This window comes from Callithrix jacchus, chromosome 11 (genome assembly GCF_049354715.1).
Source record: "Callithrix jacchus isolate 240 chromosome 11, calJac240_pri, whole genome shotgun sequence".
In the NCBI taxonomy this organism is placed as follows: Eukaryota; Metazoa; Chordata; class Mammalia; order Primates; family Cebidae; genus Callithrix; species Callithrix jacchus.
In genome coordinates, this window is record NC_133512.1 from 115,920,765 (window position 1) to 115,948,095 (window position 27,331).

Genomic DNA, 27,331 nt, shown 5'->3' on the forward strand with positions numbered 1-27,331 from the left:
CACCTGAGGTCAGGAGTTCGAGACCACTGTGGCCAATATGGTGAAACCCCATCTCTACTAAAAATACAAAATTAGCCGTGTGTGGTGACATACACCTGTAATTCTAGCTACTTGGAAGGCTGAGGCACAACAATCACTTGAACCTAGGAGGCAGAGGTTGCAGCCAGCCAAGGTCACACCCCTGAACTCCAGAGTCAGACTCTGTCTCAGAAAAATAAATAAAATTACATGTGCTCTGTGTGTTGCAGCAGGTTGGAAAAGTATGTGTTCCTTAAGGGAACGCTGTAGCCCTAGTGACTTGGGTTGGGAGCTGCCACAGCGAGTAGGAAAGGGACAAAGAATGTTAGCCCCAGAGTTGATACAGTGGTTATCTTTGGAGAAAAGAGACACTTTAAAGGAGAGGAATTAACTCACTCCAATTCTTTTGGGCCCCAGGTTTTTACCTTAGTGTAAGTCAAGCCCTTGTTCTTTTCCAGACATAGTTCCCGAGCAATCTTTTTTAAAAACACATATAAACTAGTTCTTCTTAAGCTTAAATCCTATTGGTGACTTTCAGCCCCCTTCTAAACTGTTTAACAGAGGCCCTTCATAACCTGCCTTGATTTTTCTCTCCAGCTTCCCTTGCCCCCTCCCCCCATCTTTCTCCTTTGCCCTTTTGACATCTGCCCTCTAAACCAGTGCACTGAATTTGTTCCCATAGAGTCCTTGTTCTTTCTAGCCTCCAGGGCTTATTCTAAGCCAGGCATGGAATATTCTTTCCTATACTTTACCTGGCTAACTCCAGTAGACTATTTTTTCCTGGAAGTTTTTTTGAGACAGAGTCTCACTCTGACTCTGTCACCCAGGATAGAGTACAGTGGCATGAACATGGCTCATTACAGCCTTGACCTCCTGGGTTTAAAGGATCATCCTGCCTCATCCTCCCATGTAGCTGGGGCCAGAGACACACATCACTACACCAACCTACTTTTTAAATTTTTTTGTAGACACAGGGTTTCACTCTGTTGTCCAGGCTGGTCTTGAACTCCTGGGCTCAAGTTATCCTCCTGCGTCAGCCCAGCCTCCCAAAGTGCTGGGATTACAGGTGTGAGCCACTGCATCTGGCTGAAAATCTTTCTTCATCACCTGCTATGGGGTTAGGTGACATTTTTCTTCATTTTTTTTTTTTCCTGTGCAAACTGACACAGGATAGGTGACATTTTTTACATTTCTCTTGGCACTCTAAGTTTCCCTCTTTATCTTAGCACACATCACAATATATTTTAATTTCCTCTTTATTTCTCTTTCTCTCTAGATGATAGCTCCCATGAAGATAAGACTCATACATATCTTGTTCACAGTTGTCTCCTCAGTTCTGTTGATGTGTCTAGCAAATAGATGTTCAGTGAATATTTATCAAAGAATGAATGAACAGTGCTAAAAGAGAACTTGAATTAGTGACTTCTGAGTTGCAAAGGAAAAAGAATGCCAGCACTTCTCAGACTACAAACATGTATCCCTCAGGTATGATTCCTACTCAGAAGGTGAAGACCCAGGATAGCGTGGCTTTCCTGCATCACAAATTTTATAAATGGTAAAATAATTTAAAGCATTTCTATGTTAACATAAATACAGACAGCTATATTATGATACTGAGCTGAAAATTTGTTTAAATGTTAAGAAAAGAACTTTATCTGAGAAATGCAAATCCTTTTAAATTATGAGGCCCAGAGAGGCATTAAAGTGAAATGGCTGTGAAATACACAGCTTTTGAGCCGTGTATTTGTCTCTTGAAACTGCTTACTATTGCCGCAGAAGCTAAACAGTAACCTACTAATTAATGCTGCACCAGACATTATAACCCACATCCTGTAGTTTAATAATGTATAGCCAATCAGTAGCTTATTTTATTTTAAGGTCAATTATTGGTAAATAACTCAAGATCATCTTTCCCTTTAAAATCCACTTGTAAAGATCTTTCTCTTTGAAAATCCACTTGTAACTGCTGCTACTAGAGTTTATAATCAGGGCAACCTGAATCTATGTTCCAGGGTTGCAGTCCTCAAGCCTGGGCCACATAAACTCCCAACTTATATTAATTTTGCCTCAGCTTCTTTCTTATAGGTCAAACACCTAGAGTAAATCAGCAGGATTCAGTGACTCCCCAGCCACCTGGTGTTTCTCTCTGAAAGCAGCACTTGATACCAGCGTGAACTCGCCTCCTTCAGAAGTGCCTTCAGGTGTTTCAGGTGAGATCTCCTAAATTTGGACCTCCCGCTCTTTGGTTGAAGGTCTACACTTTATTCCGGCTGTTTTTCAAACCCTCTCTCTTTTTTTTTTTTTTTTCAGAATGAGGGCTTCTTTCTCTGTCTTTGGACAGGAGATTTGGGTAAAGAGCTCTGCAGGGAACTGCCTTTTTTCCCCCTTTGTCTCACAGCAGAGGTGCAAGTCATAGTTTTTCTGCCTCTGCCTCAGAACCAGGGGTTTGGGTCAAGTTTTTTTCACCTCCGTCTCACAGCAGAGGTTCAAGTGAAAGAACTGGCAGATGGTACCAGTGGTTTCATTTTAGACAGTATGCTTTTGAGATAGCAGCTGTCTTCAATTTCTTGAAAATTCTGAATTTGCCTTTAATTTTGACCAATTCCTGTTAGTTCCTAACTAAAAAGCATACCCCTTTTGCTCTTCCAGATGGGCATAATATGAGGGTCTGGTCCCTTGTACCTTGAGGACTCTGCCATCTGACAATTACAGACAATCCAGTTGTCCTCATCCTTGAGGACTTTGCTGCCATCTGACAATTAGAGACAGTCCAAGACATGTCACACTTTGATCCTAAACACATTTCTGACTTTGGTCACTTTTGAAAAGTTTCTGAATTATGTGAAATCAATAATAAGAATATTCAAAACCCAAACACTCTTTTTAGAAATACCAGCTGGAATTACATATACGATTTATGGGGTACTCTTGTAGCACCTGGGAAAGTGGACCCCTCTAACCTGGAATGATGATAGGCAACAATGACCAAAAATGGGGATCTTTTGATATACCTTAAGTAATTTATTTGTGCGTACCAATGGAAAGAGCTGGTTTTACAACCAGACATATAAATAGGAGACTTACTTCCAGTGGCACCTAAAAAATCCTGAAAGAAAAAAATCGCCTTTATTCCAGAGGTAAACAAGGGGATATTTGAAACGATTTAAAAAGACTTCACAGGCTTTCTGCTTTTCATCCGCAGATCCTCCTTTTCCTTCCAGCCCTGTGATCTGAACTCATCTCTTTCTGCCTCTTCCCTTGACTTCCATATATCTCTTAGGCAGAGATTTTTTAAATCTCACAACACACACACTTCCTTCTCTCAGGGGAAATGAATTTAAATTTAGAGCAGAAGGAACAAACAGAACAACAACAGAACGGGAATAAGACTGCTGAGACTATAAAAATGCAGATCCAACAAAATTTTTTCTAACCAGGTCTAGTGAATGACACTGTGATATGGTCTGGCTCCATGTCCCCAACCAAATGTCATCTTGAATCGCAATCTCCGTGTGTCAGGGGAGAAGCCTGGTAAGAGGTGATTGGATCGTAGGGCAGTTTCCTCCATGCTGTTCTCATGATAGTGAGGGAGTTCTCATGAGATCTGATGGTTTAAAGTGTTTGGCAGTTACTTTTCTGGCTTTCTCTCTCCTGCTGCCTTGTGAAGAAGGTGCTTGCTTCCCCTTCCCCTTCCACCGTGATTGTAAGTTTCCTGAGGCCTCCCCAGCCATGCGGAACTGTGAGTCAATTAAACCTCTTTGATTTATAAATTACTCAGTCTCGGTAGTTCTTTATAGCAGTGTGGGAATGAACTAATACACACTGATTTATTGAGCCACTATCAGAAAGTACCCTTTAAATCTTATGTCTTTAAAATGCTAACCTTCAGGGAATTAGTGAAGCAGCGTTCCAGATGAGATCAGATCTAAAAAAAGTTAAAATCCTTAAATGCTTAAACTGCCTGCTTTGAATTCCCTGCAAGATTTACCAAAAAACAAACACACAAACAAAAAAAAAAAAATGAAAACAAATACAAAACTCTCTATATAATGGCTAGGGTTTAGTGCTTTCACCACTGTAACCTGGGCTCAATTCCTGGCCAGGGCGCTAGTCCCTTTTGTTTTAAATTATTGTATGATTCTTGACCTTTTGGGATACCGTTTGTTGTTGAGCCTTATCCCTTCCATGGACAACTTTTGATTTCCTGTCTTTATCCATTTGTGGGACATACAGAGCATTTGGGCCTTCGTGAGTACCCAGCTAAGAAGCTAAGATCGTGGAAATCATGCCAGATAGCAATGTGAGTTGTACTTCACTTGTGGATAGTGAAACTTTCCTTTCTGTGAGCTGTCTTTGGTGTGATTCTGGCTGTTGTGAGGACTGTGTTGTACCTCCTTTGAAGATGCCCCATGCATCTTTGGTTAAGTCATAACCTTGATTGAGGCTCATTGATTTTGGTGAGTCATTTGGAAGGGTACCTTTGTTTTTTTTTTAAAGTTCAAAAACCAGGAATAATAGCTATTTGTGCTGGATAATACCTGATAATGAGAGATTTGAAAAGTTTTTGTTTTTTTAATTTTACTTTAAACTGTGGGATACATGTGCACAACGTGCAGGTTTGTTGCATAAGTATACATGTGCCATGGTGGTATGCTGCACCTACCAAATGTCATCTTGGTTTTAAGCCCCACATTCATTAGGTATTTGTCCTAATGCTCTCCTTCCCCTTGGCCCCACCCTGACTGCCTCTGGTGTGTGATATTTCCCTCCCTGTGTCCATGTATTCTCATTGTTCAACTCCAACTTATGAAGGAGAACATGTGGTGTTTGGTTTTCTGTTCCTGTGTCAGTTTGCTCAGAATGATGTCTTCCAGATACATCCATGTCCCTGCAAAAGGACATGAATTCATCATTTTTTGTGGCTACATAGTAATCCATGGTGTATATGTGCCACATTTTCATTATCCAGTCTACCATTGATGGGTATTTGGGTTGGTTTGAAGTTTTTGCTATTGTAAATAGTGCTGCAGCAAACACATATGTCACATGTCTTTATATCAGAATGATATATCACCCTTTCAGTATATACCCAGTGATGAGGTTACTGGGTCAAATGGTATCATCTATGGTTCTAGATCCTTGAGGAATCGCCACACTGTCTTCCACAATAGCTGAACTAATGTACACTCCCACCAACAGTGTAAAAGCATTCCTATTTCTCCACAGCATCGCCAGCATCTGTTGTTTCCTGACTTTTTAATAATTGCCTTTCTAACTGGGATGAGATAGTATCTTATTGTGGTTTTGATTTGCATTTCTCTGATGACCAGTGATGATGAGCTTTTTTTCATAGGTTTGTTGGCCACATAAATGTCTTCTTTTAGAAGTGTCTGTTCATATCCTTTGCCCACTTTTTGATGGGGTTGTTTTTTTCTTGTAAATTTGTTTGTTTCTTGTAGATTCTGGATATTAGAACTTTGACACGTGGGTAGATTGCAAAATTTTTTCCCAGTCTGTAGGTTGACTGTTCACTCTCATGATAGTTTCTTTTACTGTGCAGAAACTCTTTAATTAGATCCAATTTCTCAATTTTTGCTTTTGTTGCCATTGCTTTGGTGTTTTAGTCATGAATTCTTTGCCCATGCTTATGTCCTGAATGGTATTGCCTAGGTTTTCTTCTAGGGTTTTTATGGTTTTGGGTTTTACATTTAAATATTTAATCTATCTTGAGTTAATTTTTATATAAGGTGTAAAGAAGGGATCCAGTTTTCCCAACACCGTTTATTAAATAGGGAATCCTTTCCCCATTGCTTGTTTTTGTCAGGTTTGTTGAAGATCAGATGGTTGTGGATGTGTAGTGTTCCATTGGTCTATATATCTGTTTTGGTACCAGTACCATGCTGTTTTGGTTACTGTAGCCTTGTAGTTTGAAGTCAGGTAGCATGATCCCTCCAGATTTGTTCTTCTTGCTTAGGATCGTCTTGGCTATACAGGTTCTTTTTTGTTTCCGTACAAAATTTAAAGTAGTTTTTTTCTAACTCAGTGAAGAAACTCAATGATAGCTTAATGGGAATGGCATTGAATCTATAAATTACTTTGGGCAGTATGGCCATTTTCACGATACTAATTCTTCTTATCCATGAGCATGGATTTTTTTCCATTTATTTGTGTCCTCTCATTTCATTGAGCAATGGTTTGTAGTTCTCCTTGAAGAGGTCCTTCACATCCCTTGTAAATTGTATTCCTATGTATTTTGTTCTTTGTAGCAATTGTGAATGGGAGTTCACTAATGATTTGGCTCTCTGCTTCTCTATTATTGGTGTATAGGAATCCTTGTGATTTTTGCCCATTGATTTTATATCCTGAGACTTTGCTGAAGTTGCTTATCAGCTTAAGGAATTTGGGGGCTGAGATGATGGGGTTTTCTAAATATACAATCATGTCATCTGGAAACAGAGACAATTGACTTCCTCTCTTCCCATTTGAATACCTTTTATTTCTTTCTCTTGCCTTATTGCCCTAGCCAGAACTTCAAATAAGATGGTGAGAATAGGAGTTGAATAGGAGTGGTGAGAGAGGGCATCCTTATTTTGTGCCAGTTTTCAAAGGGAATGCTTCCAGCTTTTGCCCCTTCAGTATGATATTGGCTACTTGTTTGTCATAAATAGCTCTTATTTTGAGATATGTTCCATCAATATTTAGTTTGTTGAGAGTTTTTAGCACGAAGGTGTTGAATTTCATCGAAGGCCTTTTCTGCATCTATTGAGATAATCATGTTTTGTCATTGGTTCTGTTTATGTGATGGATTACGTTATTGATTTGCATATGTTGAACCAGCCTTGCATCCCAAGGATGAAGCTAACTTGGTCATGATGGAATGCTTTTTGATGTGCTGCTGGATTCAGTATGCCAGTATTTTATTGAGGATTTTCACATTGATGTTCATCAGGGATATTGGCCTGAATTTTTCTTTTTTTCTTGTGTCTCTGCCAGATTTTGGTATCAGGAGGATGCTGGCCTCATAAAGTGGTCTGAGAGACTGTTTGAGGAAGGAGTCCCTCTTTTTCTGTTGTTGGTAATAGTTTCAGAAGGAATGGTACCATCTCCTCTTTGTACCTCTGGTAGAATTCAGCTGTGACTCTGTCTGGTCCTGGGCTTTGTTTGGTTGGTAGGCTATTAATTCCTGCCTCCATTTCAGAACTTGTCATTGGTCTATTCAGGGATTCGACTTCTTCCTGGTGTAGTCTTGGAAGGGTATATGTGTCCAGGAATTTATCCATTTCTTCTAGATTTTCTAGTTTATTTGTGTAGAGGAGTTTATAGTATTCTATGATGGTAGTAGTCTATATTTCTGTGGGATCAGTGGTGATATCCCCTTTATCATTTTTTATTGTGTCTATTTGATTCTTCTCTCTTTTCTTCTTTGTTAGTCTAGCTAGGGGTCTATCTATTTTGTTAATTTTTTCAAAAAACCACCTCCTGGATTCATTGATTTTTTGCAGGCTTTTTTATGTCTCTGTCTCCTTCAGTTCTGCTCTGATCTTAGCTATTTCTTGTCTTGTGCTAGCTTTTGAATTTGTTTGCTCTTGCTTCTCTAGTTCTTTTAATTGTGATGTTAGAGTGTTGATTTCAGATCTGTCCAGCTTTCTGATGTGGGGATTTCATGCTATAAATTTCCCTCTTAACACTGCTTATCTGTGCCCTAGAGATTCTGGGATGTTGTCTCTTTCATCTCATTGGTTTCAAAGAACTTCTTTATTTTTGCCTTAATTTCATTGTTTATCCAAGAGTCATTAAGGAGCAAGTTGTTCACTTTCCATGTAGTTGTGCAGTTTTGAGTGAGTTTCTTAACCCTGAGGTCTAATTTAATTGCACTGTGGTCTGAGAGACTGTTTGTTATGATTTCCATTCTTTTGCATTTGCTGAGGAGTGTTTGCTTTCCAATTATGTGGTCAGTTTTAGAGTAAGTGCCATGCTGTGCTGAGAAGAATGTATATTCTGTTGATCTGGGGTGGAGAGTTCTGTAGATGTCTGTTAGGTCCACTTGATCCACAGCTGAGTTCAAGTCCTGAATATCCTTGTTAATTTTCTCTCATGTTGATCTGTCTAATATTGATAGTGAGGTGTTAAAGTCTGCTACTATTTTTGTGTAGGAGTCTAAGACTCTTAGTTGGTCTCTAAGAACTTGTTGTATGAATCTGGGGGCTCCTGTATTGGGTGCATATATATTTAGGATAGTTCCTGTTGCACTGAGCCCTTTACCCTTCTTTGGCATTCTGTAATGCATTCTTTGCGTTTTTTTGAACTTCGTGGATTTAAAGTCTGTTTTGTCAGATACTAGGATTGCAATCCCTACTTTTTTTTTTTTTTCTTTCCATTTGCTTGGTAAATATTCCTCCATCCCTTTATTTTGAGCCTATTTTTGTCTTTGCACATGAGATGGGTCTCCTAAATATAGCATACCAATGGGTCTTGACTCTTTATTCCATTTTCCAGTCTGTGTCTTTTGATTGGGGCATTCAGCCCATTTACATTTAAGGTTAATATTATTATGTGTGAATTTGATCCTTTCATCATGATGCTAGCTGGTTATTTTGCACATTAGTTGATGCGTTTTCTTCATAGTGTCACTGATCTTTTTGGCATGTTTTTGGTCTATTTTGGTGTGTGTTTGCAGTGGCTGGTGCTGGTTTTTCCTTTCCATATTTAGTGCTTCGTTCAGGAGCTCTTGTAAGGCAGGCCTGGTGATGACAAAATCCCTCAGTATTTGCTTTTCTGGAAAGGATTTTATTTATTCTTTGTATATGAAGCTTAGTTTGGCTGGGTATGAAATTCTGGGTTGAAAACTATTTTCTTTAAGAATGTTGAATATTGGCCCCCTCTCTCTTTTGGCTTGTAGGGTTTCTGTAGAGATATCCACTGTTAGTCTGATGGGCTTCCCTTTGTAGGTGAACTGACCTTTCTCTCTGGCTGCCATTAACATTTTTTCCTTTGTTTCAACCTTGGAGAATCTGATGATTATGTGTCTTAAGCTGATCTTCTCAAGGAATATCTTAGTGGAGTTCTCTGTATTTTCTGAATTTAAATGTTGGCCTCTCTTACTAGGTTGGGAAAGTTCTCCTGAATAATACCCTGAAGTATGTTTTCCAACTTGGTTCCATTCTCCACATCACTTTCAGGTACACCAGTCGATCATAGCTTTGGTCTTTTCACATAGTCCCATATTTCTTGGAGGCTCTGCTCCTTCCTTTTCATTCTTTTTTCTCTAATATTGTCTTTACACCCTATTTTAGCAAGCTGATCCTCAATCTGTGATATCCTTTCTTCTGCTTGATCGATTTGGCAATTGATACTTGTGTATGCTCCATGAAGTTCTCGTGCTATATTTTTTAGCTCCATCAGATCATTTATGTTCCTCTCTAAACTGGTTATTCCAGTTAGCAGTTCATGTAGTTCTTAGCTTCCTTTCATTGGGTTAGAACATGCTCCTTTAGATCAGAGGAGTTTGTTATTACCCACCTTCTGAAGCCTACTTCTATCAGTTTGTTAATCTCATTCTCTGCCCAGTTTTGTTCCCTTGGTGGAGAGGAGTTGGGATCATTTTGAGGAGAAGAGGCATTCTGGTTTTTGGAATTTTCAGTGTTTTTGTGCCGGTTTTTCCTCATCTTCATGGATTTATCTACCTTTGTTCTTTGAGGCTGATGAACTTTGGATGGGTATTTTGCGTGGGAGTCTTTTTTGTTGATGTTATTGTTGTTGCTTTCTGTTTGTTAGTTTTTCTTCGAATAGCCAGGACCCCCTTCTGCGAGTCTGCTGCAGTTTGCTGGAGGTCCACTCTAGACCCTATATCATCCGTAGATGCTGCGGAACAGCAAAGGTTGGTGGATGCTGCAGAACAGCAAAGGTTGGTGGATGCTGCAGAACAGCAAAGGTTGGTGGATGCTGCAGAACAGCAAAGGTTGGTGGATGCTGCAGAACAGCAAAGGTTGGTGGATGCTGCAGAACAGCAAAGGTTGGTGGATGCTGCAGAACAGCAAAGGTTGCTGTCTGCCCCTTCCTCTGGAAGCTTCATCCCAGAAGGGCACTGGCCTGATGTCAGCTGGAGTTCTCCTGAATGAGGTATCTGTGGACCCCTGTTGGGAGGTTCTCCCAGTCAGGAGGCATGGGGGTCAGAGACCCACTTGAGAAGGCAGTTCATCCCTTAGCAGAGCTGTTATGCTGTACTGGAATACCCCTTGTCAGAATTAGCTGCTCTCTTCAGAGCCAGCAGGCAGGAACGATTAAGTCCGCTGAAGTTGTACCCACAGCCACCCCTCCCCACAGTGCTCTGTCTCAGGGAGATGAGAGTTTTATTTGTAAGCCCCTGACTGGGACTGTTACCTTTCCTCCAGAAATGTCCTGCCCAGTGAGGAAGAATCTTGAGAAGCAATCTGGCCACTGCCACTTTGCCATGCTGTGGTGAATTCTGCCCAGTGCAAACCTCACAGTCGCCTTTGCACTGTTAGGGGAAAACTGCTTACTAAAGCCTCAGTAATAGCAGATGCCCCTCTCCCCACCAAGCTCGATTGTCCCAGGTTGCTCCAGACTGCTATGCTAGCAGTGAGAATTTCAAGCCAGTGGTTCTTAGCTTGCTGCGCTCCGCTCCATAGGAGTGGGACCTGCTGAGCAAGACCACTTGGCACCCTGGCTTCAGCCCCCTTTCTAGGGGAGTGAACGGTTCCATCTCACTGGACTTCCAGGTGCCACTGGGGTATGAGAAAAACTCCTGCAGCTAGCCTGGTGCTTGGTGCCTAATTAAATGGCCTCCCAGGTTTGTGCTTGGAACCCCTGGCCCTGGTGGTATAGGCTCACGATGAATTCCCTGGATCTGCGGATTGCAAAAACCATGGGAAAAGCATAGCACCCAGGCTAGGTAGCACAGTTCCTCACAGCTTCCCTTGGCTGGGGGAGGGAAGTCCCCCAGCTTCTTGCACTTCATGGGTGAAACAATGCCCCACCCTGCTTCTGCTCAGTCTCCGTGGGTTACACTTACTGTCTAACTAGTCCCAATGAGATGAACTGGATACCTCAGATGGAAATGTAGAAATCACCCACCTCCTGCATTGGTCTTGTTGGGAGCTGCAGACTGGAGCTGCTTCTGTTTGGCCACCTTGGCCCCTCCTTGAAAAGTTTTTCTTAGAGCTCCATAGTCAAAAGTCAGCTTCATAGGAACAGATTCACCCAGGCATGGTGGTTCATGCCTGTAATCCCAGCACTTTGGGAGGCCACGGTGGGAAGATTGCTTGAGTCCAAGAGTTTGAGACCAGCCTGGGCAATGTAATGAGACCCTGTCTCTACAAAAAGTAAGAACAAAACTTAGCTGGGCACAGTGGCGCATGCCTGTAGTCTCAGCTGCTTGGGAAGCTGAGGTGGGAGGATCATTTAAGCCCAGAATGTGTCAAGGCTATGTGAATTGTAATCATGCCACTGCACTCCAGTTTCTGTGACAGAATAAGACCCTGTTTCTATTTATTTATTTATTTTCAGTATGAAAGAACAGAGAGACCCTCTCTCTAAAAACAAACATAAATGAGATTCAAGCTCCTCTCTCCTCTCTGCTGTCTTCAGTACCATATGAAAGGACCTAGCGGAGACTTCTATTGACTCAGACTTCTTAAGGAAGACAGAAAAAGATGCCTCTCACTGCCTTCCTAGGGGCTTCTGTCTTCCTGTGGGGTCTAAAGAATGATGGAGAGATTCCATGACAGTTTCCAGCACAAAACTCTGCTTTCTTTTATGTTGTGTCACCTGATCCCTTTGGCTTTTAGGAGTACCAGATATTACTTTCTTCTGTGAGAGAGTACCTACCTTTGTGTGTATGATGGCTAGCAAGTTACTGGTGAGTACTACAGTACTGGAGGTGGCTGACAGCAGTTGTTCTACAGTGAATGATTATTATTATTACTACAGGGTGTTACTGGTTTCTTTTGCTCATTAAAATAAGAAAGGCACTGTTTAAACACTGAAAATGTTTTTGCAGTGAACTATACCATGAAACTGTTGCATGGCTCAGTCCCATGGTGTTTCCCTCTTTTGGGGGACTCAGGATTCAGTCTAAGAATGGAATTCTTAATTTTTGAAGAACTAGATGCTCTGCCTTACAATTGCAGCTGCTTTTCACATATTTAAATAATTAGGGTCAAAAAACTATAAATGCTTTGTTTGCCCTGTTCCTTAATGGGCTCTGCCCTGAACCCAGTGATCCAACTGGAAAACAGACTAAATTAAAAGCTACTTATCTAAGTGAAAGTGGTCTCCTTATAAAATCCAATGATAGATTCCTGTGATTTTGGGTTACCTTGGCATCCATTTTTAATTTTCCTCCAACACACCCAAACTCCTCCTTGAAAAGGATTAAATTCTTTCTCTTTGTGCTTTGAGATATAAATTTACTACTGCATTTTCTCTAAAACTCAATACAGGTTTCAGCCATTTGGATCAGATAAACCTTAAACTTTTCCATTTGTAAAGGTACAGTTTGAATCCAACTGTCCTTTTAAACTAGTGAGATTTACCAGTCTCATGACTAAAATTTTTTCTCTGTTTTTTTTTTTTTAACCTCAGTTCACCAGCAGTTTCATTGTGACTAAAATTTTTAAATTAAAGCTATAAAGTCTTTATCTGTGTCTATCTGAATTATGTGTACATGTATACATGTCTGTTTATATATTGTCTACGTGGTACCACTGAGTTATAGAAAAAGTGCTCATAAATTAAATAATCAACCCAAATGCCTTTCACAGTCACTTGACTTTAGTAATCTTGAGTTTAAATTAAGATCGTTTTAAAATTATTGGTAAAGTAAAATAGAAACGTCTTCAAATTTTAATTTAAACATGCTTGCCTAGGTCTGTTGGTCAGACGGGTTTATACTGTCTCTGCTACATGTTTTAAGGTCATAAGGGCATTGCTTTTATGGTTTTTTTTTTTTTATATATATTTGTTTAATTTGTTTGTGAGCTTATGTCTTTGGATTTGAGCCTTTAGATTCTGAGAACTAGACAAATGGCCCTGGGGACAGTGCCTGGGCCCCATCATCCCTAGTTGAGCTGTGCCTCTTGGCTATATGGCAAGGAGTCGGATCCTCCAAGCATTGTCTCCATAGCACTGCCCTTTGTCCTGAGCCCTGCCTGTGGTACACAATTAAAGTTGCTTACTTTTTAGGTTTTTAACTGAAAATTAGGTTTACTAAGAGTTAACTATATGGTTAATATATGTAACTAAAACTACTAGGCCAGAAACAATTTCATATAGAGAACATATAAAGGAAGAAGTAAAGAGAGTTGAAAAGGAGAATTATTTTCTTTTACATAAGAGAGGACTTTGGTCAAAATGATAAGTGGGAAAGTAAATCTTTGTCCTAAGTAGAATGCTAATATAAAAAATGAAATATAGGACAAAACTGAATGTGTAAGCAAGTTGTAGAAGGTTTGTAGAAGATTAATCTCATAAAAAGAATTTTGTCTTTGATAAAGTTGGCTAAAATTAGAAAGAGATTATTAAGTTTTTCTAAAACTCGAGCATTAATATTTAAAGCACATCGATGCAGGACCCCTGTTTCAGAGTAACAAGGTTTTCTGGCAGCATTAATCTGCTCTTTAATTGAAAACAATTTTAAGGTTATTGAAATCTTATGCAGTTAAAACTGAGGACCAGATGCAGTGGCTCATGCCTGTAATCCCAGCACTTTGGGAGAGTGAGGTGGGTGGATCACTTGAGGTGAGGAGTTTGAGACCAGCCTGGCCAAGATGGTGAAACCCCATCTCTACTGAAAAAAACATAAATTAGCTGAGCATGGTGATCAGTGCCTGTAATCCCAGCTACTCAGGAGGCTAAGGCAGAAGTGCTTAAACCCAGGAGGCAGAGGTTGCAGTGAGCCAAGATCATGTCATTGTACTCCAGCCTGGGTTACAAGAGGGAAACTGCATCTCAAAAGAAAATGAGATTGAATAGATTTGTTTATAATGATTTAATGGAATTTGCTTTAGGATTAATAATATGCTGATGCAAAAGCAAAATTTGGTTTTCTCTTTTGAACAAGATTTTTTTTCAAAGATTAATAGATATATAATCTTAAATTTCTCAAGTAAAACACATAGAATTTTTTCACATATCCAACAGAATGTTATAAAAATTGTCTATGTACTTGATCACAAAGAAAGTCTTAGCAATATAGAAATGAGAGATTTTTGTAGCCACATTCAATAAAGCTAGAAATAAATAATTGAAAAGTGATCAGAATAGCCTGTTTATAAATTGAGGAGTCCTTCGTGGATGCTCTTTGGAGCAAAGAGCAATATAAACCTAATAGTAAAAAACTACATTGAAAAGAATGCTTTATATTAACATCTGTATATTACAGCCTTACATACTGTTATCACTAAAGAATGATTAAAAATAAAAGTACTAGTTGCTTTTCTACGGAACAAGTTCTATGGGAGGAACAAAATAATGCCAAAGAAAATAAAGATGGAATTAATTAATATAAACAGAACTGGGACTACGGAGAGGCAAGCATGGTACCTACGGCACATAATTTAAGAAACTAAGGTTGTGCAAGTGCCAGCCCTGGCACCCAGGCACCCCACTCCTTAGGAAGCACCCTATCTCACAGACATGTTAAGGGAGCGGCTGGCACTTGTACAGTATCGCTTCCTTGAATTTTGCGACCTATGTGCCTTGCTTCTCTCACCCTAGTTCTGGCTGACTAGAATAGGAAAAGCTTCCCTTCTGGGGAGGAAAGACCATTTTCTTCTTTCTCTTCTCCCTCCTCTTCCTGCTCCTCCTTCTTCTTTCTTCACCTTACCCTTCTCCTTCTTTCTTCTTCCCTCATTCCTTCCTCTTTTTTCTCTTCCTCCTCCTCTTTTTTAATTAATAAAACTCATAATAACCCAGATGTAATTTATACTTATTATTGTGATCTTTGAATTTTACTACTGCCTTATCCCAGCCTAGAAGACAGTGGAGCCATAAGTGGTCTTATAGAAATAACTTACTGATACCCACTAAATGTTTGATTTTAGAAACTTATTTTTTTAAAAATGCATTAGCCCTCTTACCTTGTTTTATATTCCTAAATCAATGGTCCTATTTTATGGGCCTACACATGTCATTGTATGTCATTACTGAAAAATACAAATACTAATAAGACTATCTGTACGTCTTTTTTTTTTTTTTTGAGGTGGAGTTTCACTCTGGTTGCCCAGGCTGGAGTGCAATGGCACGATCTCAACTCACTGCAACCTCTGTCTCCCAGGTTGAACAAGATTTTTAAGTATTTTTAAGAGACAAAAAAAAGGTCGCCTTTTGAGTAAAAATAAATAAATGGGAAGGAGAGATTCTGTTGGTTTCATGCTATCTTTATTAGGTTTTTTGGATTGTTTGGAAAACTGAGTTTACTCTCTATTAAAGAGTAAAATGTTTTGCTTTTTGAAATCTTTGAATTATCACTTTGGCTAGATAAATGACTACTGTTTTACAGTGACCTATGATCCTCTTTGATCAAATGTTTTAAACTTTCAGTATTTAACATATTTCCTAAAATCAAATTTCAATTTCTAAAATTAAGTCTTTTCCAAAAGGAACCCCTGGAAGTCCAAGAGAGGAATATTAGGCATATTTAGAAAGTTAAAGTCATCTGGAAAGCATTGTCCAAGAAAAATGGTGTTTAACTTTGAGTTTTATTAGGATGAATGTGTTATTAATATGTGTTCCAAATTGTATGAGATTCCTAAAATTCTAATGTGTCTTGGTATATTTTAATCAGTCATAATTATGATTATTATGTTAAACTACTGTAAACTACAGGAATAACCAAATTTCCTTGTCAATTGCATCTTTAACCATGGCTATTCTAAGTCTTTTGCTGTCTAAAACAATTATTGTTTTATTTCTATTCTTTTCATAAAGCAGTTTACAATTGGCTATAATTCAAAATTTGCTTTTTCTTCAAGGAAATTCATGGAAAAGGACCCTAACAAGTACTCTAGAATATAGGTTTCTGATAACTTTGGAGATCATATCATTGAACTAAGTAACAACTTTCAAGTATGCAATAAACTGATGTGTTCCTTAGATTGCTAACTCAACATCAAGCAGAACAAGAATTAATTACAAGTGACTGAGCTGACAGAAGATTGAAATGATTTTTATGTCATTTTGTTTGAAACATTGCTGGTTTTCTTTTTATTTTGTCTTCCAGAGTCAAGAAAACTTGTTTTCCTTTGAGCTATTTATTTATACTGTATAGCAATTGGGTAAAAATACCTTTGTGAGCAAAATTGAAACATTTGCCTTTCTCTCTACCTGATTGCTCCAAAATTTGGAAACCATTCATGAGTATTCTTATTTTATGGCAATCTAGTTATTTGCATACATTTAATAAGAATCTTTTCTCTGTAACAAGATACAATTAGAGACACTGGTTATTTTACCAAGGCTTTGACTGGAATGACATATTTTCAGATATGACCAGACTGCTTTGAAGAATGAGGTCTACTTTATAGAGGCAATTAAAAAGCCCCTTGGAAAGACTGGCTTGGTCCTTTCTCTACATAATTCCCTTTCAAGATTTCTGCCCTTGTGGTAAGTAAAGAATGTTACTTTCTAACAGGTCTGGGAACCTCAAAATATTTCCACTGTGTATCTCTCATTGTTTTATTTCTTCTGAGAAAACTAAATTCATGGTACACTGAAGACTAGAGGTGATTCAGCAATTGATAGCAGTTATAAATCAATGACATTGGTAGGACTACCTGAGAATGAGCCTTCCTGGCAATGAGGGGCACCTTGACACTCATATTTTGATCATCATTGCTTTCAAAAAGAAAGATTTTTGATCAAAAAGAAGAAGTGGAAAAAAAAACTTTTATCTGAAAAATGCAAGTCCTTTCCAATTATCAGGCCCAGAGAGCTATTAAAGTGAGACAGCAATCTTGTCCTACACATACCCCCTTTTGAGCCATGTACTCATCTCTTTATACTGCTTACTATTGCCGCAAGTAGCTAAAAATTAACCTACTGGTGCTGCACCAGACATTATAACCCATACTCTATAGCTTAATGTATAGCCAATCAATAGCTTATGTTATGTTAATGTAAATTATTGGTAAAGAACTTGGAAACTGCCTCTTCTTTCCCTTTAAAAATCCACTTGTAGCTGGGTGTGGTAGCTCGTGCCTATAATTCCAGCACTTTGGAAGGCTGAGATGGACAGATCATCTGAGATCAGGAGTTCAAGACCAGCCTGGCCTGATGTGGTGAAACCTCATCTCTACTAAAAATACAAAAATTAGCTTACTGTGGTGGTGGGTGCCTGTAATCCTGGCCACTCAGGAGGCTGAGGCAGGAGAATTGCTTGAACCCAGGAGGTAGAGGTTGCAGTGAGCCAAGATCATGCCATTGCACTCCAGCTTGGGCAATAAGAGTGAAACTACATCTCACAAAAAAAAAAATCCACTTGTGACTGATGCTACTCAAAATGTATATTCAAGGCAACTAGAATCTATGTTCCTGAGCTGCAATCCTCAAGCTTGTCCCAAATAAACTCTACTTATATTAATTTTGCCTCAGCTTCTTCCTTTTAGATTAACAATGTTAAAATAAAATAGAAGACAAAAGAAATTTCAAAATCTGCAGGAGGCTGCTAGTAGTAAGGCCCTCAGAGCTCCTTGGTACATCTTAACTCTCCTTTGTCTACAGGACACGATTTTAGGGGTGATGGGGTTTGTTGTAACATACACAGGAAAAGCCTGGAAATCATAGTCTCCCTAGTTCCCTTGCAATTCAAAGATTGAGACATATTGAACCCTATGGAAAACTGGACATGGATCATCATTTTTTAAGCATAACAGCAGCTATGGTGACACAGCAGCTCTAGTTACCCAGTTGTCTTTTCATCCCCCAGAAGCTATCATCTTTTACTCTCTGTATTAGTCTATTCTCACACTGCTGTAAAGAGCTACCTGAGATTGGGTACGTTATGAAGAAAAGAGGTTTAATTGACTCAAAGTTCCATATGCCTGGGGAGGCCTCAGAAAACTTACTGTCATGGCAGAAGGCAAAGGAGAAGCAAGCACCTTTTTCACAAGGCAGTAGGAGAGAGAGAGATGCAGTGAGGGAAGTCCCAAACACTTAAACCATCAGATCTCTTGAGAACTTAGTATCATGAGAACAGCATGGGGAAAATCTGTCCCCATGATCCATTTACCTCCCATGAGGTCCCTTCCCTGACACATGGGGATTATAATTCAAGATAATATTTGAGTGGGGACACAGGGCCAAACCATATCATCTGCCCTTGTCCCCTCCCAATTTCATGTCCATTTCAAATTGCAAAATACAATTATCTCTCCTTAACAGTACCCCAAAGTCTTAACTCATTCCAACATTAACTCAAAAGTTCACAGTCCAAAGTCTCTTCTGAGACAAGGTAAGTCCCTTCTGCCTAGGAATCTGTAAAATCAAAAACAAGTTAGTTACTTTTAAGATACAATAGGAGTGTAGGTATTTGGTAAATTCTCCCATTCCAAATGGAGAAACTGGCCAAAACAGAGGGGCTATAGGCCCCATTGCCAGTTTGAAACTCAGCAGGGCCGTCATTAAATCTTAAAGTTCCAAAATAATCTCCTTTGACTCCATGTCTCACATCCAGAGCATGCTGATGCAAGGGGTAAGCTCCCAAGGCCTTGGGCAACTCTGCCCCTGTGGTTCTGCAGGGCATAGCTCTGTGGCTGCTTTCATGGGCTGGCCGTGAGTTCCTGTAGCTTTTCCAGGTGCATGGTGCAGTCTGTCAGTGGATCTACCATTCTGGGGCCTGGAGAATGACTGCCTTCTTATTACAGGTCCACTAGGCAGTGCCCCATTGGAGACTCCATGTGGGAACTTCCACCTCACATTTCCCCTCTACAGTGCCTTAGTAGAGGTTCTTCGTGAGGGCTCCACCCCTGCAGCAGACTTCTGCCTGGATATCCAGGTGTTTCCATACATCCTCTGAAATCTAGGTGAAGGGTTCCCAAACTTTAACTCTTGCTTTCTGCACACCTGCAGGCCCAACACCACACAGAAGCCACCAAGGCATGGGGCTTGCACTCTCTAAAGTAACAAGCTGTACCTTGGCCCCTTTTAGACATGACTGGAGCTAGAGGTACCTGGGATGCAGGGTGCCATGTCCCAAGGCTGCACAGAGCAGTGGGGCCCTGTCCCAGCCCATGAAACCATTTTTCCCTCCTAGGTCTCTGATGCTGTGATGGGAGGGGCTGCCATGAAGATCTCTGAAATGCCCTGGAGACATTTTTTGCATTGTCTTGGCGATTAACGTTTGGCTCCTCTTTACTTATCCAATTCTTGCAGCTAGCAGCTTGAATTTCTCCCCAGGAGATGAGGTGTTTTTTCACTCCCCACCACATGGGCAGGCTGTAAATTTTCCAAACTTTTATGCTCTGCTTTTCTTTTAAACATAAGTTCCAATTTCAGATTATCTCTTTGTGAGCGGCATATGACTATACATTTTCGGGAACAGCCAGGTCACATCTTCAGTGCTTTGCTGGTTAGAAATTTCTTCTGCTAGATACTCTAATCTTTCTCAGGTTCATAGTTCCACAGATCTCTAGGGCAGGGGCAAAATGCTGCCAGTCTTTTTGCTAAAGCATAGCAAGAGTGACTTTTGCTCCAGTTCCCAGTAAGTTCCTCATCTTCATCTGAGACTACCTCAGCCTGGACTTCATTGTCCATATCACTATGAGCATTTTGGTCAAAACCATTCAACAAGTCTCTAAGAAGTTCCAAATTTTCCCACATCTTCCTGTAGTCTTCTGAGACCTCCAAACTATTCCAGCCTTTGCCCATAAGCCAGTTCCAAAGTCACTTCCACATTTTCAGGTATCTTTATAGCAGTGCCCCACTCCTGGTACCAATTTTCTGTATTATTCCATTCTCACAATGCTGTAAAGAACTACCTGAGACTGAGTAATGTATAATTCATAAAAGAGGCTTAATTCACTCTCAGTCAATTAAGACTAAAAGAGGCTTAACTGACTCACAGTTGCACATGGCTGGGGAGGCCTCAGGAAACTTAACAATCATGGTGGAAGGTGAAGGAGAAGCAAGCACCTTCTTCACAAGGTGGCATGAGAGAAGAGCAAGTGGGGGGATATGCCACACTTTTAAACCATCAGCTCTCGTGAGAACTCACTCATTATCACGAGAACAACATAGGAGAAATCCACCCTCATGATCCAGTTACCTGTCACCAGGTTTTTTTCCCTGACAGGTGGAGATGGTAATTTGAGATGAGATTTGGGTGGGGACACAGAGCCAAACCCTATCACTCTTCAATGCCTTTCCAGTATGCGACCCCATGTTAAATACTTCCCTGAGAGAGAGAATAACTCATTGTATTTGGGCTGTCACTGTCCACTCTCTTTTTCTTGCAACAAATATTTATGAAAAGGCTGTGATGTGCCAGGGGTAAGCGGACAGGCCATACAAGGGCCATACTTCACAGAGCTAATATTCTACTTCACAGAGCTAATATTCTGGTGGGGCAAAAAATAATAAATATAATAAATAAGTCAACTAGATAATTTTGGTCTGTGCTATGTAGAGACTAAACCATGGTAATTTTTAGATTGGATGGTTAAAAAAAAAAGCTTCACTAAGAAGATAATACTTAAACTAGTACAATGATGAGAAGCCAGCCACACAAAGCCTAAATAAAAAGAATTCCAGGCAGAGACTGGGACCTTGACTGAAACAATTTCTTATCCCAGGAAATATAGCTAATCAGTGACAAACCCAGAATATCGTTGCTTCGAAAGCCCATCCTGTTTGATTGCTTCACATTTCTTCCCAAATAAGTTGCTATATGGGAGCTAACTTATTAAACTCAAAATACTGTTCAAATATAAGATATTCTCAAATAATAATATTATTAAAGGCTGCCAAAGTTAACAAAGCAAAACAAACACAGCAGAGTTTATTTTCAGCAAAGGAACACACCAGTTGGCTGAGGGCAAAAAGCATGTGTTTTTAATTGTTAAGAAGGGGTTTAATGGTAGCTATGCTAATTAAGGCTGACTGAGTCTGTTCATGCTTCTATAACAAAGTAACTGAGACTGGGTGACATATAAAGAATAGAAATTGATTTCTCACCGTTCTGGAGGTTGGAAGTCCTTACTCAAGGCACCCACAGGTTCAGTGTTTGGTGAGGGCCCTGTCTTCCTGCTTCCAAGATGATGCTTTGTTGCTGCATCCTCCAGAGGGGATGAATGGCTGTATCCTCACATGGTGGAAAGAATGGGAAGGCAAAAAGAGGGCCTCGCTAGCTCCCTCCAGCCCTTTTATATGGTTACTAATCCCATTCATGAGGACAGAGCATCATACCGTAACCACCTCCTAAAGGCCCCACCTTTAGGAATTTTTCAAGATGAATTTTGGAGGGGACACAAACATTCAAACCATAGCTAAGGATGAAAAACAAACATTCCAAATAGGCCAGAGGAAATCCATAGCTCCCTACATGATTGGTTAAAACAAAACCCCTATTTCATTGGAAAAAAAAGTCTTCAGATAGGTCCTATAAGGGTTTTGTTTCAGCTTACCAGGATCACTCAAAATTCATGTTTTCTTTAACAGTTAAAGGACTGTTCTTTAGCTCTTAAAGGACAGTTGAAGCACAACACAGTATTCAATGCACTATCTCCTAGGCAAGCTCTGCTGGAAATAAAAACATTTTCTTTTATGATATTATTATGCAACAGATGAAGAAACTAAGAATCCAAATATGTTAGCTGTCATGCCTAAGGTCATTTACATAACCAGGCTGTTTCCAGATCCCAATCTAGAACCCAGGTCCCCAATTCTCAATCACTTTCCAAATGTACTTTTTTATTTTGTTTGGTTTTTAGAGACAGAGTCTCACTCTATTGCCAAGGCTGGAGTACAATAGTGGCATAATCATAACCCACTGCAACCTTGAACTCCTAGGCTCAGGTGATCCTACCTCTTCAGCCTCCTGAGTAGCTAGGACTACAGGTGTGGGCCACTTCCTCCAGCTAATTTCTTTATTTTTTGTAGAGTCAGGGTCTTCCTATGTTTCCCAGGCTGGTCTCAAACTCCTGGCCTCAAGAGATCCTCCTGCCTCACCCTTCCAAAGTGGTAAGATGACTGTCATGAGCCATTGTGCATGGTCCTCCTAATGTACTTAGTGGGACATTTTTAGGCCTACACCTATACTATACACATACAGCACATAATAGGCACTCAATAAATATTTTTTGAGTTGAATCTCCTAGTTCCTCCTAAATTTCTGCTCACTAATGTATTATTATGTTTAAATAAATAAAAGGAGTTTGCTTAGGGATCACCTATAAATCAGCAGATTAGAAAGAATTACAGGCACGGGGCTGTTGGTCAGTTTTTTTTGGTCCGTAAATGTAGAAAATCACCATAGGGATATAAGAGTGAACTTTCCTCAAAATAATTCATATCAAACCAATCTCATATGAAGAACTTATATGCATTATCTCAATTAATCCTTATAACAGCCCCACAAATAAACTGAGACTCTTGGAGGTTGAGATTCACCAAACTCATGTGTCTTCTGTATCATACAATTCTCAGGTGCATGCATCACCCCAGGATTCAGAAGTCCAGCATCACCCCAGGATTCAGAAGTCCAGGAGATGGAATCTCTGATACATTTCTAAAACAAATGGTTCTAACTCAAGCTTACGTCTGCTCTCTCATGGTTCCGGTATTAACTCAATACAATTTTGTCACTGTTGTTCGAGATTATTTCTTTAAGCATAACATTGCCAAAAGGAACAAATGGAAAGCAAACAATACCAGTGTTCTGTTTGTTGAGTAAGGGAATATCCCTTATATTTTCCTGGAGAAAGTAATTTCAGTTCTGCGCCAATAGGCCCTTTGCCTAAGACACAGGTGAACATCGAGGTTGGCTTCAGGTATGAAGCTAAGGTCTGTCTTCTCCCAGGAGGTGGCAGCAGCAGCAGCTGCAGCCTCCGCCTGCTGCAGAAATCAGACAGAATTCACCCGTTTTCCTACTGGCATCCAAACCTAGAAATTCCTGGTTCCAAAGACCACTTTATCCCTTCCTTGGTTTGTTGAGCTTAGTTGGAGCTGGGGCATTGGGAGTTCAAGAGCTGGCAATAATTCCTCTTTATAAGTGCTTAGTTTTTTTTGTAAACACTTTGGTCTGGGCTGCGACCTTGAAGCATGTATGAAGGAGGTTCAGGAAGTCTCTGGCCAGGGAAAAAGAGCTTCAGAAAGAAACTGTAGCTGAAACACATCCACACAAGCATAAATCCAGAGACCCCAGTGCACAGTTTGGTACCGCAAAAATGATACAGATTGTAGACCTGGCCTCTCAGCTACCAGCCAGCTGACCTTCTCATTGAACCTATCAGAACCGTAATTGAAAAATCCCCATCCACCCAGTGTGGACTAGGTGATCTTGAAGCACCTGCTCATTCTTAAATTATAAGCTACTGGACTTGTATTTTCTGGACTAACGGCTGGGCCTTCACCCTTTCAGAATTTCAAAAAATCTCAGACACAACAAAGCACTACTGGTTCCAAGTTAATCCCGGATGAGCACATATCCTGGTTTGGCAAACACTGCCAGCTGCATAGAAGGCGGGCAGGCGTCCCAGGAAATGTCTGAACACCACTCAGCTATGGATGAACTGTCAACTGCTGGGGGTTGCTTTGCAAATTACCACATCTAAACGAAGCTGACAAAATGATATTTCGGAAAAGCAATTAACACTGATGCCTAGTGTGTTTGGAAGCAAAAGGCCTTTTGGGAAGAATGAAATTGGCTCAGAGAAGAGTACCCCAGCCCTCCAGGTAGAAATGTTAAGTCAGGATATCCCACACACTCCCATCACCACCAGTCAGATAGTCAGCCTGGTCTTTGTGAACGAGATGGAACTAGTTCCTTTCACTTTCCCCCTGCTTCCACTTGGATGGGTTAAGCTTTCATCTATTTATTCAGTGAACATTTATTGGGCACCTCCCATGGGTCAGTGGCTGGGTGTACACCTGTTTATTGAGGAGTTCACAATGGAGTAGTCAGATGCTAAATGAATTAATATACATGGAGCATTCAGAAAGGGTTGGAATGTAAAATATAATAGAGGTGATAGAAATAGTTACTATCTCCATAAAGCCACAGGCCAAACACCATACTTCATAATGAAAACTATCCCTACAATATAGCGCAATCATCTAGAAAGAATCCCATACTCCTGTAAGTATTGGCCCCTGTGGAATTGTCAATTGAACTTTGCCTATTTTACACGAAAGCTGTCATATTAGAATCCCTTCCTAGATTGGGAGTTTTGACTCCAGAAGGCCACGCTAAATAGAAATATTGTACATGTTGCCTGGCATCAAAGGATGGGGCTGGTGGGACAGCTTCTGTCTCTCCCTCTTCCCCTTGAAAATACCAGCACAAGTGATGGGCAGGTTAAATAAATTTCAATGTAACTGCAACAGAGAGAACTGAGGAATGACAGAGGTAGGAGAGTCTGGTGATAGATAGCTTCATTCCTGAAAAGAACCATATTCTGTTTGGAGAGCAGATCAGAGGGCAAGAAAACATAGGGCTGTCCTGTGTGACACGGAATGAGCTGAGCCATAGACCATAACAAACAAGCAGAAAAGAAGCAAATCATATCTCCTAATTTCCTGGGCTGACTTCAGAGTAGTCTGAAAAGGACAATTGAACTTTCCCTTAAAAGAGACACTAGATGCCCTCATAATGTTGAAATCAAGTCCAATATTTCGCAAATGTAATTTTTTAATAGAGACCCTCCTTATGTTGATTTTTTTTTCTTCCTGTAGAGTTCCAAATAAACCTCAAGAGGATCTCTTTCTTCCCACAACTCCACGGGCAATTCACAGCTATGCCAGTTACTACATGTATAGCACAAAGGTTGAGAATCTCTGGCCTTTGGCTGAATTTTATCCAACTGAATATTCAGTCACTGATGTCATAGCCCAACAAATAATTCACATTATAATGGGATCCTCTAGTGAATATATTTAGAGGGAAGCCTCTGAGCAGCAGTTCTCTCCCTTGGCTTCACATGGGGAACTTTTAAAAATCCTCGACTCACATCCCAAACCGATTACATATTCAGAGCGGGGCCTAAGCATCAACTTTTCTTTTTTTTTTTTTTTTTTTTTTTTTTTTTTGCCTTAGGTGACTGAGGAGCTGAACTTTTTATTTAACTTTAGTTTTTTTTTTTTTTTTTAGGGAAAAAGAGAAAAAGAAGGGGAAAAAAGAAAAAGAGGGAAAAAGGAATATTACTTCATTCCTAAAATGGGTTTCAATAATGGCCGATCAATATTTTGAGTGTTTAAAGTGGTTAATGCATATTTTATGTGTTTAAAATGGAGACCTCTATTGTGTTTATTTGTTCTGGCTCTGAGTTCAAATCCTGGATATCGTTATCAATTTGTTGTCTCGTTGAATCTAAATCTCACTATGTGTCTTATGTATCTGGGTGTTAAGATCTCTTATTGTTACATTAATCCTTTTACCCTTGTATCCTTATAGCTTTGAAATCTATTTTGTCAAATGTGAAAATTGCAACTCCTGCTTTTTATTTATTTATTTTTGCTCTCCATTTGGTTGGTACGTTTTTTTTTTCCAACCCTTTATTTTGAGTCTATGTATATCTTTGGATATACCGTTGGATTTTGTCTGTATCTTTTGATTGGGAGATTTGGTTGATTTAACTTTAGGGTTACTGCCATTTGATATTAACTGGCTATTTTGTCCTTTTGTTGATAAAAATTCTTCTTTATGTTAATGCTCTTTACTTTTTGGTGTATTTTTAGAAAGGATCATACTGGTTGTTCCTTTCTGTGTATAATGCTTCTTTTAGAAGTTCTTGTAAAGCAGGCCTGGTGGTAATAAAATCTCTGAGTACTTGCTTGTTCCTAAAAGATTTTATTTTTCCTTCAAATGTAAAGCTTAAATTGGCAGGATATGAAATTCTGGGCTGAAAGTTTTGTTCTTTAAGTATATTGAATATTGGCCCCCACTCTCTTCTAGCTTGTAGGGTTTCCGTTGAGAGATCCGCTGTAAGCCTAATAGGCTTACCTTTATGGGTAACTTGATCTTTCTCTCTGGCTGCCCTTAATATTTTCTCCTTCGTTTCGATCTTGGTGAATCTAACGATTATGTGCCTTGGGGTTGGTCTTCTTGAGGAATATCTTTGTGGTGTTCTCTGTATTGCCTGGGGTTGAATAGTGTCCTGCTTTGCTAAATTAGGAAAATTTTCCTGGATAATGTCCTGGAGAGTATTTTCCAGCTTGACTTCATTCTCTCCGTCACATTCAGGTACACCAATCAAGCGTATATTAGGTCTTTTCACATAGTCCCATATTGCTTGGAGACTTTGCTCATTCCTTTTTATCCTTTTTTCTCTATTCTTGTCTTGTCGTTTTGTTTCATTAAGTTGGTCTTCGACCTCTAATACCCTTTCTTCTGCTTGATCCATTCGGCTGTTTAAGCTTGTACATATTTCACTAAGTTCTCGTGTTGTGTTTTTCAACTCCATAAGTTCATTTGTATTCCTCTCTATATTGTCTATTCTTTTCAACATTTCATCGAACCTTTTTTCCAAGTTCTTAGTTTCTTTACATTGGGTTAGAACAAGTTCCTTTAACTCCCAGAAGTTTCTTATCATCCACCTTTTAAAGCCTACTTCAGATAATGGAACACAGTCCTTTTCCATCAGGGCTTGTTCTGTTACTGATGAGTCCTTTTCCATCAGGGCTTGTTCGGTTGCTGATGAGTCCTTTTCCATCAGGGCTTGTTCCGTTGCTGATGGGTTCTGATTTTGAGTATACTCGGCCTTCTTAGGCTGTTTTTTTCCCTTCATTATAGATGAACCGCCTTTCTAATTAGTTTTCTGAGTCGACATCCGACTTACTGATTCCCAGTGCTGGGATCCGAGCAACCCACTGTGGCGGCCTAAATAGCAGCGGTAAGACTGATGGTGCTCTTCTGCCCGGGAATCTCTGGTCTGGCTTCCCTCTTGAGTCCGCAACAAGCGGCTCTGACTTCCCCGAGCTCCAAACTCCGGTCAGTAGGGGAAGCAGTCCCGTTGGCTCTGCATGAAGAGCTGCTGCGCCGAGACGCCGGCAAAACCGCTGCGGCGGCCACAAGAGTCGCGCTGGCGACCCGTGGGGCTCCTCCACTGGGAATCGGCTAATCGGTGAGTGACGAAAATTCGTC

General features: G+C 40.0%; 1 protein-coding gene and 1 long non-coding RNA gene across 17 annotated transcripts in view; one reads left to right on the forward strand and one right to left on the reverse strand.

The window, feature by feature from the left end:
- Positions 1-27,331, reverse strand: part of MKLN1 (muskelin 1) — a 414,912-nt gene that overhangs the window by 195,810 nt on the left and 191,771 nt on the right. The window lies entirely within an intron of this gene.
- LOC103795033 (uncharacterized) lies at positions 1,293-4,017 on the forward strand. The gene is made up of 2 exons (XR_008473552.2): positions 1,293-1,503; positions 2,104-4,017. It is a non-coding gene; the product is annotated as an uncharacterized LOC103795033 (long non-coding RNA).